Source organism: Mercenaria mercenaria, chromosome 2 (genome assembly GCF_021730395.1).
Source record: "Mercenaria mercenaria strain notata chromosome 2, MADL_Memer_1, whole genome shotgun sequence".
NCBI lineage: Eukaryota > Metazoa > Mollusca > Bivalvia > Venerida > Veneridae > Mercenaria > Mercenaria mercenaria.
The window spans coordinates 94,600,389-94,612,590 of record NC_069362.1 but is presented as its reverse complement, the minus strand read 5'-3'; the positions used below and the strand labels follow the sequence as shown (position 1 = coordinate 94,612,590).

General features: G+C 34.5%; 1 protein-coding gene across 2 annotated transcripts in view; it reads left to right on the top strand.

Moving 5' to 3' along the window:
- The window catches only part of LOC123564616 (FMRFamide receptor-like), a 29,777-nt gene that overhangs the window by 12,130 nt on the left and 5,445 nt on the right, over window positions 1–12,202 (top strand). Inside the window, exon 1 of one of the 2 annotated variants that reach the window (XM_045358329.2) lies at window positions 723–1,066. The exons of the other annotated variant lie outside the window; for it this stretch is intronic. The gene's annotated coding sequence lies outside the window, so the exon portion shown is untranslated. Of the gene's footprint in view, window positions 1–722; window positions 1,067–12,202 lie in introns of those variants that run through there. 2 annotated transcript variants of the gene reach the window in all.

Genomic DNA, 12,202 nt, shown 5'->3' with positions numbered 1-12,202 from the left:
TGGCCGTCAAGACTGTTCGGCAGTTTTCGGTCTACTCCGTTATTTGCGATTTGGTAATCCCTTCTTCGCCAATATACTGTTATATTAACATTGATGATCATAATGGTTCAACGATAAATGAGAACGGTTATTAACAAAAATAAACTGGTCAGCCAATCGGAACCTTAATATTATTTGGTGGATTAATATCATTACCATTATAAAGGTTTTCTTATTTCATTTGTGACAATACAAAAACAACATTTATTTGTAAAAAATATCGTAGAATCGGCTTTGTCTTGAAGAACTAAATTACATAGCACTAGTTTCGAATTTTTTGTATGAAATCTACAAAAACAACGATTTATAATGCAAAAAAAAATGTATTGAGTTTCACGGAATGACTCATATGCATCATATATATTTTAAAATTCTTATATCAGTACGTTAAATAGGTACATGTTGGCATATCTTTTCTAAAGGTTCGTGTATTGGACATGACCTGCTGGAAACCACTTGATCGTTGATTTGTGTTCCTGCTGTCAATCTAAATAAATCGTTGCAAGGTTAACTAGGTACTTGTATTTAGTTTAGGAAAAGATGCCCCCAATTAATAGATACATAAAGATAACAACAGAGATATGCATGACATGCTATCGTTTATATCTACCAGTAATGTTATCTAGATGAATAAACACGTTGAACAAGCAAATTTTAAGTTTTTATCGCATGGGTAATGAGCATGCATTATATAAATTATTTGCCATTTCTCACTTTTTTTGCTGCATCTCAGTTTTATTGTGGTCGTTAGAGCATGTAATAGTATGAAATTATAGTGGGATAAAATCATATCAGGAATAATACATAGTATGCTGTATCCGCGTGTTGGATAACCTATTATGAGGAAGTTTATATATGATGTGATGATGGAAAGTTAAAGAGTTCGCCTGATTTGCGAATATTCAAACAGGAACTTATATCATAACATATTACCGTACCTTTCTTTGAAGATAGCAACATCAATTGCTTGTGCTACATAACGTAAAAAGGACTTGTGATTATATTACTAAAAGTACGAAACATGCTGGTGAGTATTCGGATTATAATATTTGTATTTGTATTGTGGGTATGTCCAATATTTACCTGTAAAATCTTCCATTGAGACAAATAGAAACAGTTATAGCTGCCATTTACATTTAGACGCGTGTGCGAGTACATTATTGTGAATTCTAATATGCTTTTCTCTGTTGAAACACACTTACGCTAGAATGACGTCACGTTAACGTGCGGTGACGTCAATGCTTTTGTTGCGACACAGAAAGAGCGCTACTATATTTTATCTACTGTTTTGGATTAAGGGCATATAAGAATCGAAATAATTTATAGCAAAACCACCCATCGTGCATAAATGGTGTTATAACAATCTTTTGCTATAAATTATTTCTTAATTATGTCTGCCTCATCATAGATGATTTTTACACTCTGTCTATAGTATCTTAATATTGCCCTACACTACTTTGTTTGCATGCAATCCTGTCCATAACTCTCAAAAGAGATATGCGAAGGTTCCAGAAGATTTACAAATTATGATGTGTTAATTCAACATCTAATTTAATCAAGCTATGCAGACAGCAAGGTAATCAACCCCGTATCATAAACTAAAAATGCACATATTTACGCATTAGATGTAAACACGATAGAAAGCGCCCCTTTCTTGTTTTACTTTTCTTAATAGTATATGCAATGACCCAAATTCTAGAGAATGCAATTCTAAGCGATACCTTTTTCAATGTTTTTAACCTGTAATTTATTTAAAGGGATGGTCAGTGCAGATAAAAAAGAGTGGAGATCATGTTTGAGGCATAAACTATTTTCAATTTCAAACAGATAATATGAAGTAGTTCTAAATGGAACTCCAAATTACACGTGTGCTCAAAAGAATTATTCTGTGTTTTATTTGTGTTACGAAATATGACATATGATTTCACGAAAAGGAAACTATTGCAAGACTTTGCAATGAAAATAAGTGTCCTTTATCTATCCCGGGTCATATCGTTATCGTAATCTTTGCAACGAAAATCAGGCCTATCAGGCCTGATATGTAAAAGTGCTCTGCTCTAATTCTGTAAGGTCCTTATTGTTGAATATAAAGGTCATAAATGGTAATATGTAAAAGCCTTATCGTTATCGGTTTATATCACATCTGAGCTTAAAAGGCGATAAGATATTCTCATGCATATAGCCTACAATATAACATGGCTTTAATAGTAACATATTTTCCTTAATATCAAAATAAAAGTGTTATCAAATAAATCAACATGGCAATTATAAAACTAGTGTCTTGTTACTCATTGCAAAGTAAATCCGCATTTGCGTAAAGGAGAGTCAGTTTTCAGTTTGTTAAATGCATCGTTACATGGTGTATTTGAGACTTTCCTTGTTGTGTTTATGTATCCATGTTATGTGAAGATAGTTATTAGATAATATATTAGGTAAGTACGTTTCCGAAACGATGTGTAATGTGTAGGGTTGCATTTACAGGTGAATCAGTCTGATAGAGTGAGATATCTGGTGCCAGTTATTTAGTTGAATCCCTAGTACAGGCCCTATGTTCACAAAACAATTTCAGTCTCAGCAGAGCTTGGTAATGAAACTTTATTTGTCATTTATATCTAAATTGCATCTTTGAAATTAAATGTTAGTTAATTTCTAGTGGCTACTCATTATGGATTAGCCAGTCTCAAGTCTCAACTAGAATTTAACCTTCTAGTAAGATTTGCGATTGAAATATTTATCTTGAACTCAGTTGAGACTGAAAAATGTTTTGTGAACATTGGGACAGGTTTTAACACTGACCATTCCAAGAAGATGTCATGCTATTATATACCTGACTTATACCATATAGTATAGGACTGAAGCTTTCTAATCACATAGAGGCCTTTTTACCTTGCCTTCTATGTGAGCAATGCAAATACATGTACATTGGAATATTGAGATACAGCTTTTGTATTATAAACCCAAAGAAAGTCTTTCTAAATGAAAGTTGTTTCCTTTCTGTGTAACCACATGATGGTAAACCAGTACAAACACTTCTCTGATCTTTGTCTCAGATTTTGTTGAACAGAGGCATAATAAACGGGCTACTGACTAGTTTTTACCTTGTCAGTTTGATACTTTATTACATTTTATATTGTTCCTACTATATATTATGCAAAATGGGGGTTTGTAAAACAGTATGGATCTGTATAAATTAGAACAGTTCAATCTTAATAAAATGTCTGTACTGATGACTGTAATACATGAACAAAGTTGATATAAATTGTCGAAATAAGGTCTGGAAATGCGATTGGTGAATAGGGAAGCTAGTGTTTGGTGGCGGGTAGAGGTAATTTTATATCTACATATACGATATGATCACACGATACCGTTTGAGAAATATACAGCTGGACAGGACAGGCCAGAATGTCAGTAAAATATGTAAGAAGATCTTTTGGAAGCATAGAATGCAAGCAAGCAAATTAATAGCAAGTTTAAGGACAAAAAGGATAGATCAAGTTTCTCAAGAGTTTGTACAATAGTAATATGTAGACGTGAGCACGACCTACATTTTTCAGACGGTTGCAAGTTGAAAAGAGGTAAATAATTCAATTCAGGATTGAGTTATATAATCAGCACAGTAGGATTTAAATGCATTAGAGATAGCTGTTCATACAAAACGAACCCAGGGACTAATGCATGTTTTTTGTTACCAAAGAGCTCTCCATAAGACAGTACACTCGACATCTCGAAAACTTGTAAGTTGAACGAAGTGCCATGTCTTGGCAAGACTCATGTAACTGGATTATTTCTTTACAATTTATTACAAATTTAAATTAGACTGTGGAAATGATAGCAACTTGCACGTGCACGAAAAAGTTCAACAAAACTGATTCAAAAAAGAGCCATAATTTTACTTCCCTTTTTTCATTAGGTATGATAACTCGGAAGGCTTGCATGAAATTTCAATTCAATGTAATTATACATTGGCTACTGAGATACGAACTTGCATGTAAAACTTTAACCAAGGTGTGACGCTGACGCCCGGTTCCAAATAGCTGAGCTGAAATCAGATTTATTCCATTATAATCAAAAAGTGTCCTTTCCTTTACGTTCGAAAGTCAATTGATTTAATAGAAGAGATCAGCGGTAGCTGTTGGTTAGCCAAATGTGCATGCTTGCTCAACAAACTGTTAAATGAAGTTATCAATTACTATTATAGTTTTATCAACATGATATTTTTTCAAACCATAATTTGTGCTGTCCGTACGTTTCATGCTTAGAATACAAGTAGTCGGCATTTAACAGTACGAATGAAACATTTAATTTGTTTAATAGCTCATAATGTTTGTACATGTTGCATCTGTCTCACATACCGTACTGCAAAGTGTACTTTTTTTATAAAATGACATTTTATACGTATATAGGGTGCAGTACGTTGCTTTCTATAGAATAATATTTTTCACAAATCACTGTATTGTAGGGATAATACACGTTTTTTTCGTGTATTAACGTCTGTAGAAGCCCGCGTGATTGTTTGTGACCGAGACCGAAGGTGCATCGTTCCAGCTCGACATTCGATTTCCCAATATTCTCGATATCGACATTATAGGATAGATCCCGTTTTCCGGTATTAACCACCAATAAACGTCCGTTCCCCGTTTTACGGTATGGGGGGTATCGGCCATTACGCTATATAGCGGTGGTGTTTAGATTATCCTTTGTTCAAGTTTTAAACAAAGAAAATGAATAAACAAGAAACATGTTTAAAAAAGATGGTTGGCGTGATGTAACTGAAGCAAAAGTTATATATGGGCAGAAACCTGTATTTTAAATCTTTTGGCAATGTTGAAAGGGGCCTCTGTGAAGTTTTGTATAAATGAGGACAGTAGTTCTGGAGAAGACTGTTAAGAAATTGTGGAGGGATACACGACGGACACTAAACAATCACAAAAGCTCACATTGAGCCTTTGGTGCTTAAAAGATGGTAACAGTAAGCAAACAATATTGAAATACGTTCTATACTTTATTTCTTGAATTGTTGGAAGCAACATGAACCCTTACCCTACTTCAGCTAATTATCAAATTTGTCTATCATTCAGAATATGTACGGTACTGTTTTCACCGGAAAGATTAATTTAAAATAAGGAGTCTAAAATTTAACAGTATCGAACATGCTGTTGCAGGTTAATAATGATTGGTTAGAAATTGTTGCTGTAATGCAGGGTAAGAGTTAATGACTGTATAAAACAAATAACCTTTTTGTAAAAACAAAACTGAAGGAAAGGAAACTTAACAAAACAGAAATAACTTAACAAGAAAACTTAACAAAACAGAAATATGTCCGGATGGGCAGAAGAATATTTGGTTACGCACACCTGTTCAAGTGGTACGCATACAGCCCGATGGTGCTGTACCTATAGAGGTTATAGATGACGAACGCGTTGTCATTTCACTCAGTGTCACACATGACTCAGAGTGAAGCATTTTCAGCCTTTCCTCCAATCAGCGTCATTCTTACAAAATCTCTTATTATGGCTGAAAATACCGAGAATACCTTACCAAGCAATCAGATTGGTACATTATTCAGGCGGCATACGGTCATACGAGGTCATAAAATCGTGCTTAATACGGCACGCCGAAAAAAGTTTCTTTCTTTTTGAAATTTTATCTTTTATTCTACACTGCCGCTTCCGTGGCTCGATACCGAAGGTGTGAAATTATTCGCAATTTTTCATGGTAAACAAATTATTTTTGCAAAAATTTTGTTGCCAAGGTCGTAGAATAGTACTTCCATTGTGAGAAAGTAAGAACTTTCCTAAATTCTTATTTTCTGGCAAAAATAATCGCTAATATTGTGCACGGTCTTTATATCGGTTAATCTCCCAAGACCCCCTGACCCTTTTTACGGAAATAATGGAGGACGGGATTTATCCTATAATGTCGATATGGTCAATAAAAACGAATGTCTAGCTGAATGTCTAGCTGCTTAAACATTTCAGCTCGACGTTCGATTTTCCTATACAAATGTCGAATGTTGAGCTGAATATCTAGCTGGCTAAATATTCCAGCTCGACCTTGGTTTTCATTATATAATAGCAAATGTCGAGCTGAATGTCTTGCTGGCTGAACATCACAGCTCGACATTGGTTTTTCCTGTAAAAACGGCGGATGTCTATTGTCGATTGTCTAGCCAACTTCCTATACCCTTACTGCATTAAACGTTTATGTAAATTTGGTATTCCTATATTTCTAATTTGCATTTTTTTGTGATTTTATTCATGTGTACACGTGTATATATGAGCCATGCCATGAGAAAACCAACATAGTGGCTTTGCGACCAGCATGGATCCAGACCAGCCTGCGCATCCGCGCAGTCTGGTCAGGATCCATGCTGTTCGCTTTTAAAGCCGTTTGGAATTGGAGAAACTGTTAGCGAACAGCATGGATCCTGACCAGACTGCGCGGATGCGCAGGCTGGTCTGGATCCATGCTGGTCGCAAACCCACTATGTTGGTTTTCTCATGGTACGGCTCATATAAGCACGTACCCACATTACCGTATGCAGTACTGAATGGAGGCTGCCGTTTTTGAATGTGGCTTTTTCTGTTCGACTTTACTCATCCTTTTCAACTAGCATTCCAAGTTTCGCAAAATAATATATTATATTGCTTGAATAAAGAACAAGTAGGTTTTAGCTGCTGAATACTAGATATTCCGTTTTGAGACAAAGAATCTAAAAATCCGGTTACTTTCAAATGGTGGACTTTTTGAAGTTATAATTTACATAAATGACTTTAGATATGCTTTACATTTTTACATGGATGTTTTTAGATATGCTTTACATTATTCATAGTGTTCTTATCATTTTTGCATGGATGTTTTTGGGTATGCTTTACATTCTTACATCAATGTTTATGCTTTACAGTTGGCGTTTGCAATATGACTTCTTCTAGGCGATATATGAACATTTTGTGTCGATTCGCCGTAAAACCCAATTCACACACTCACTCACTATAATTGTAAAAGCGCCTTTTCGGCTTGATAGTCTTCCACGTTTTTGATTTAATTAGTTTCTTACTCTGATATACGATATTGTGTGATAATGTCCTTCAAACTAGTTCCGTGAAAAATGTAGTTTTAATTCGGGATTAACATGAACTAGTCATGCGCAATGGCCACCAGGGGCCTGTGTCACAAAATTCATGATTTTCATCTTAAATTCTATGCTAAGTAGGAAATATTTAATCAAAGGCCTGAAGGGCCTGAGTCGGCTAATGATTGATGTACTGACAGTATAGTCTACCAGTTTCAGTTTGTTTTTAGTTTTTTTCTTAAAATTTCATAACACAGCTCGATATTTACCCAAAATATTATATCCGGATAAGATTACACTTTTCTCCACTTTCCACAATATATTTTACAAATTGTGATGATACGAAGACATTTAGCAGCAATTGGCAGTATCTGACATTGAAGTTTACGGTTAAATTACCTCTTATTTCAATCTTTTTATAAAAAAGTTGTTTCGTTTCGTGAAAGCAGCCAAACATAGACGATCTACTTTCGATTTCAAAAACTACAAGAAAATACAATTTAATGTTTCGCCGATTTGTTTATTTCTCCAAAAATAAGAATTAAAAACATTTTTAATATCAGTAGTAACTAAACAAACCAGTAAGAGCTTCTTCTTCCGATAATTTATCCGTTTACTGACTGCAAAATTCAACCCACGCAAAGTTTATAGAAATCATACGATGCGTGTTTACGTTCAATGTGGGAGAATTAAGGCTGATCGGCTATGTTACCTAACGCATCAAGACGATTCAGATTTTGTTTTTAAAAAAGCATTGTGTGCGTTTCTGTAATTTTATATACGTTTTTATACGCTTAGAAATTATTAGACATGCGTATTTGCATTATTTCTATACATAATTTACGCTCATACGCATCTTATCTGGAGCTCTGTGGAACTATTTTTTGTCTTTCGCTGGATGTTACCCAAGCTTTGTAAGCCCGCGCAATTCTTAAAATGCACATTTATGTTTAATGAGTTACATTCGAGTATTGCACAATTACAAGTCATAAATATGACAGATTGCATCGTATATTGGTCATAGCAAAGGGAATTGACACAACTTCACTTCATTCATGCAGTGAACTGTTTGAAGTTTGAGAAATCTAATGGAACTACATCTCTTCACGTGTTATTCGGTCCATTTAGAGAATCGCTGAAAGCAAGGACTCGTCAAAAGGCTTTCAGCCTTAAGCCGACTCAAAAACGACATTTCCAGCATAGCGTTCAACTGATACCGTTTTACAACGTTATGACATTGCGACTATATGGTTGACGAGGGTGCTTAAAATGTTATGTTACTAAGCCAAAAATGTTAACGAGAAAATCTACTTACAAATCACCTATACCAATCCCTCAAAGTATTCTTAGAATAGAAATGCATCTTTGTATTTGCAATATATGTTGTCGAAAAGAGTTAGTCAGTCTTTGGTTTCTGTTTCAAGCACTGATAGATTGCGCTTCTAATGGCACTTATACTATTATGTCGTCGTCCAGACAACATTTTATTGAGGCGAGGAAATAGAAAAAAGAATATCACGGACTTAAAATCTGATAAATCTGATGAATATGGCGGGTGTTGAAGTATTTTTACCTTCACGTTAAGCAGAAAGTTTATGACACTACTTATGGGTGAAGGAGGAAAATGCCTTTTAAACAAACACCCGTTCGCTTTTTCTTATAGACTTTCTTGATGAATTAAGTACGGTGATTTTGTAGAAACTGCTAATAATAGAGTTTCCTGTTTGACAATGGATCTGCAAAACTTGGCCAGAATTATACGAGAGAAAAAAATTGTATGCATCATTTTTGGCACTTTTCTGATGCTTTGCTATTACCGGTTGTATTTCATTGTTTCTCCTCCATTGCTTGATGCAATCTCGTCTTTCGGGTTCAAACATATACACACAAGTTTTATCTCCTGTTGGTAAGTTAGATAGTTTTCTACCTTCGCAATTTTTAAATTGTTTCAACAGTTCTCTGGAAAATTGTACTCTAGCCTCTAGGTCAGGAGTCAATAAATTAGGAATAGAACTGCAAAACGAGTACATTATTTTTGTATTTGCAGTAATCTCCGGGTACAATACCCAAGTTTTCGTTGATTTAATCATGTTTTTGTATTTGTTCATCACATGCAATTTTGTACAGTTTTGCATTTGCAATTAAAGGTAAAAGGAAACAACTTCAACAAATGAACAAAATGCACATAATGAAATAAATATGAATATTCAATAAAATATGAACCATGAACTTCTCAACATTGTTGGTAAACGATGAACATATGCACCAACACTCTACCTGGCCACAGGGACATTGTTGCAAATGTATCTAAACGAAGATGCGTAATTGTTCTTTGAAAATGGTGAGATTTTAAAGGCGCTGCATTGTCCAGAAGTGTGACTCTTACTCGGAATTAAAGCGTATACATCAGTAAATTGACCCTCGTATTTAAGAATTATATACATATCATATATGATGTTAATTTTCATTTAAAACAACTATTTCTCTCTATGACTTGATGATATTCAAATTTCGAAATGTCAAAAATCCATCAAATTCTTAACACACAGAAAAGAGCTAGTATATAATACTGTCACTCTTTCAAATGCGTCTAACGTTTTCATTTCTTCCCCGTTCAAGTTTATTTAAGTATTAAATACCTTTTTACATGAATGTAGAAATTGAACATGAAAATAATGTACTTATGAATAGAAGTGTATCAATAACATAATTTTAAGCACCCTCGTATAGAAATAGCCCAATAGTTAAAATGATTCTACTTAAAATGATTCTCGTGAAACACCTTACACCTAATTTCTTGCGTTGTCCTGAAAAGGCTTCGTGAAACGGGCTCAGAACGTATGCATCTTTTTCTCCTTATCGAGTTTAATTTCTCCGTAAAAATCTTTGAAACTGTTTTCAATCCTTCTTGTTTAGTAACGTTTACCTTTTCTTATTTTTCACATTCAAAGAGACGCTGAAATATTTAAACAAAGGAGACATTATTGTTGTCACTTTCCTTTTAAGCATATTGATTTTTATCTTCCCTTGAATTTACTGTAGACGTAAAGATTTGTCTCTTTGAAAGACGAATGGATATAAATAATACATCAAAACGTATGGAATGCTCCAATTTCAGACCAATACAGATACATGCATAGTTGATCGCCTATATATTTTGGAAACTACATGATTATTTATCAATATTATTTAATGGTTTCCTTTCGTTTTAAGAAAAACCAGTACGAACTTCAAATCGCATGATTAATTGGCAGGCATTTAATTGATTAATTTTAATTTAATTTCCTTGTTAAGTGCTATCATCACTTTTTGAGACACATAAGAATGGAAAGAACGCTTAATCATACCAGACACGATGCGGGATATCGACTGCGCATTCTGTGCAGTTTGAAACACAGGTGGCAGTAACGTACCTAGGATACAGTATGGGTCCATGAGCTACTACAATTATAAAGTTTTCTGAGGAAAAAATGACAAAAAGACATTTTGAAAAAAATTTTGCTGCTGTGACAATGAGCCATGAGAAAGGTGATCAAGAACAGTTTGACATGTGCATTGCTTCCAGGTCCGTATTTTTTTTTTCAAAACAATATTTCCTTATCAATGACTGGCCGCCTTTCCGGCAAAAGATTAATCTTTCAGAAAAACCTTACTTCAAAACCCAGTTCCAAACCGTTTACGCATCACGAGCGAGCAACGGAGTACGAAACGATAGTGATTTCTCCACCCGAATAAATCCCACACATTTTTCGCACCGAAGTCTCCCCCCTAAAACAAATCATGTACACCATGTCCGTTAAAAATAGCACTACAAGCAGTCAGAATAGGCTAAATGTAAACTAACAAGACTAAAAATAGGGTTCAATTCTACTTAATTACTTACCAGTTGATATTTATTTGAATTTGGTAAATAATCCTCGTGAGCCGTCGCTGCTTGTTTATATTCGGGTACTCTTTGGATTTTATCGCTACGTTTGAAATACGTAAACTGTCTCCGCCAATGAAAACGTTCTTTACAACCACCGTCTTGTCAACGGTAATCATGGCAGGCGAAGGTAATTTTCGAAAGCGAAAATGTTAAATAGCGAATTTTTAAAGTAGGATTGAACCTAGTTTTCGGTCTTGTTACTTTGTGTTTAGTCTGTTATGAACGGTTATAACGTTATTTTAAACTCGCACTGTGTGCTTGATGTGTTTTAGGGGGGAGACTTCGATGTGAAAAATGTGTGGGATTTATTCGGGTGGAGAAATCACTATCGTTTCGTATGCCGTTGCTCGCTCGTGATGCGTAAACGGTTTGGAACTGGGTTTTGAAGTAAGGTTTTTCTGAAAGATTAATCTTTTGCCGAAAAGGCGGCCAACCATTGATAAGGAAATATTGTTTTGAAAAAAAAAATACGGACCTTGAAGCAATGCACATGTCAAACTGTTCTTGATCACCTTTCTCATGGCTCATTGTCACAGAAGCAAATTTTTTTTCAAAATGGCTTTTTGTCATTTTTTTCCTAAGAAAACATTATAATTGTAGTAAATTTAAGTGCATATGGCTCATGGACCCATACTGTATCCTAGGTACGTTACTGCCACCTGTGGTTTGAAAGTGGATACATTCTGTGCAATATAAAAGTGGCCGTTTACCTGCTGAAAGTAAAAGGCATTTTGTGTTGTGCCGAAGAAAAACTTTTAATGTGGACTACTACAAAGGTTTGTTTTATTGTCAGGTGTAATAAAAATCTGTTTTATCACTATGAAAATGCTAAATTTTTCGGCAACACGCGTTATACGCGTTGCGGTTATAAATCACTAAATATTCATGTATATTAGAATGTGTACAACTGTAGTAACTGGAGCGGTTAGAGTAAATTGTCAATAATGTTAATTACTTGTAGAGTTGAATTTATTGTTTTTGCAACAACACAATACATACATCATTACATTGAAAATACATGATCTCATATACAAATGTATTAGAGTATAATATGTTTATATATCCGAGGTCCATTCTATAATTGTTTAATTACGTGATATAGGGAATAAATATTAATATTCTTTTCTACAAGGTTTGACTTCAGCCCCCCTCCCCGCCCCCCA